At 33.3% G+C, this 3077-nt stretch overlaps 1 non-coding gene across 1 annotated transcript; it reads right to left on the reverse strand.

Annotated features, from left to right (window-relative positions):
- Positions 1 to 1396: 1396 nt before the first annotated feature.
- TRNAS-CGA (transfer RNA serine (anticodon CGA)) lies at positions 1397 to 1467 on the reverse strand. The gene has a single exon. It is a non-coding gene; the product is annotated as a tRNA-Ser (tRNA).
- Positions 1468 to 3077: the final 1610 nt, after the last annotated feature.

Raw genomic sequence — 3077 nt, forward strand, 5'->3', positions numbered from 1 at the left:
AACTAACTATAAGAATTTAACGTTAAGATAAGAGCTTTTGCAATCACACTGTAAACCTAAACGAATTGTACGAAGTTCTAATGCTGTAATGCGATGATACCGCTAAATTTATTGCGAACTAAATTTAACTTCTCCGGTGACTAATTATTTCTATAGATATTCTAAATTTTATACATTTTTATTGCAGTCAGCTGTAAATAATTTAAAACGCAATTCTATGGTAGCACTTGTTTTTGTTAGATATGCCTTGCAAATGAAATCTTGCAATTGATCGTTGCAGCTGCAAGATGTATGTTAATTGAAGTATTCATATGCATGTCTCATTTTACCCTTTTTATCTCCCTTTAGTTGAGAGCTGGTGTCCTCAAAATGAAACGGATTGCAGTTAGGATTCATAACTCAAGTACTTATCTGTTAATTAAACTAAATACAATCTAACGGATTTATTTTTTCTCTCAAATGGACACAGCGCTAAAATATAAGGGTTATATTACTTACTGCTAGTACCGTATTAACTCCTTTATCCCCCCTTCCTTTCTTTTTCTCTCTTGGAGTTTAACTTAGAAATTTCTGATTTATGAGATAAACTTCCGAGAAATGGGTACATAACGAAATACATTATGTAAATACAAAGACTGAGGTTAACAAAACAGTGAACTGAGTAATCTGTAAATAATTTCCTTGAAGTACATTAACTATTAGTACATCTATCATATGTGTTTTTTAAAACTCCTGAGTTCTTTCTTTAATCTCATCTTTCAGAAATGGTGCACAATACCTAATTTTATCCTTGCATAAATAAGGAGAAAAATACATGACCAAATATAGTACTTGAAAAGAAATCAAAGGGTACAGTTTTTTGCAAAATTAGAATTTTTTATTCACTTTTCAAACTTATCGTCCAAATAAGCCCACGTAAAATTCTTGATTATATTAATATATGGCTAGAAATATTAACCAGTTTGATTCTCTATCAAATTGACCGATATTATCTAAGTATTAGTCACGACTATTTTAGTTTTAGCTTGTGAAACTCGTGTTGAAGTTAAAATAGTTTTAAGCTGTCTTGCTTCATACCAGAGAAAGTTTCTCACTTGTACTGTAGAATCATTAGGTTATTTTTGAAGCAGGACACGTGAAAAATATGCAGTATCCTTTGCCGGGACTCGAACCTGGACGTCTTGAATACTCGCCGAGTGTGCTATAATAAAGGCATGCAAAAAGGAGGGAGAAAATACCTTATATTCTCCTCCTTTTAAAAGGGCGACTGTGGGTTAGAAGACTCAATCGCCGAATACTGGTGGTGACGAATCATCATACACCACTATTTTTTAGTTCGGGTGCCACTGCGGAGGAATTAGGATTTTTCGAAGCGGGAGACGTGAAAAATACGCAATGCCTTCGCCGGGACTCGAACCTGGACCTCTCGAATTCGCGCCGAGTGTGCTACCATTACACCACGAAGGCATGCAGAAAGGAGGTAGAAAATACCTTATAGTATGATAATCTTACCTTGATCTATAAAGAACAATAAATTTATTCGCCTTACGCGTTTTATTAAGTAACTGATAAAGCACTGTAGGTTAATTCTTTTGATTTTATTAACTTTTCCTGTTTTTATCATAATGTATATTCGCACAGAACTTACTATGAGGCAATTTATGTCATCGCTTTAACTTGTTCGTAGATCTATCATGCAATCATTATTCATTAGCTTTCATGTAAATTTAAAATCAATTACATATATGCTATTCCAGATGATCATATGAGAAATTGCTTATTATTAACAGGTACAAGTAAAATTGGGTTGAATGCCAGAAATTCAACATAGGTTGTACTGTTACAGCCGAAAACATCGCGGACAAAACGTCGCGGAGAAAACAACGCAAGGCGAAAACGCCGTGCTACAAAACATCGTGGGAGAAAACATCGGAAAGAGAAAACATCGTGATACAAAACATCGACGTCGAAAATAAAGCGGTTCAGAAACTTTGCAGTTTAAAAACATCGTCGTCGAAAATATCGCGGTAAAAAATAAAGTATCTACAAATCCTCGCATGACGATGACATTGCAGACGTGATTTTTAAAGCTTTAATTGCAAATGGGTATTCGCGTATTGATTTGTGTGCGCAAGATGGAAAGAAGGATAATTTTAACATTCATATCTTTTATTAATTAATACATTTCTAAAAAAGCAAAACAAGAAATTTAAATAAAACAAGAAGTAATTTTTATTATAAGAGTTTCAGAATAACAAATGTGAAGAAAATTCTCTCATAATTAACTTAGCAATTTTTTACTTATCTTTCTTTTTCTATTCTTTTTTAGATAATACTTTTCATGAAAAATTACCAGTAAAATTTATAAAAAATATTTGATTAATAACCTTTGTTAGTTAGCTATGTCAGTTTGAAATTCTATTAACTGCTATAAATTGCATTAATTTTTTATACTTAAATTTCCATTTTACATTTTCAGCAAATATATATCAGTTAATAAATAAAAAAGTATGAAAGTAAAAATTATCCTTCTTTACATCTTGCGCCCACAAACCATTATGCGAGTTTTTACAATTATTAAACAATTATTAAATTTTACAGTTATTAAAGCCTGAAAAACGCTTGTCTGCGATGTTATTGTCATGCGATGATTTGTAGGTACTTTATTTTTTACCACGATATTTCCGTCGACGATGTTTTTAAATTGCGAAGTTTTTGAACCGCTTTATTTTCGGCGACTATGTTTTGTGCCAGGATGTTTTAGAGCTGCGACGTTTTCTCTTTGCTTTATTTTCTACCACGGTGTTTTGTACCACGACGTTTTCGCTTTGCGTTGTTTTCTCCGCGACGTTTTCGGCGGACACCGGTTGTACAGGTTTAGTCCCAGCATAGTAAATGGGCACCTTTGCCCCAATTTTGATTGAGCTAACCCCTGAGGACGAACTGAGGATCTTACTAGAAAATCACTTGAGGGTATGGAGCATTTTTGTGGTTTGGGTTTTGATTTAAGGTGTTTGGATTAATGTGACCAATTCAACTAGCTCTATGGACTCTAATTAGAAAGTGCCACTAACTTC

This window comes from Stegodyphus dumicola, chromosome 10 (genome assembly GCF_044657685.1).
Source record: "Stegodyphus dumicola isolate Sdum_Otavi_A_Nest chromosome 10, ASM4465768v1".
Taxonomy (NCBI): domain Eukaryota; kingdom Metazoa; phylum Arthropoda; class Arachnida; order Araneae; family Eresidae; genus Stegodyphus; species Stegodyphus dumicola.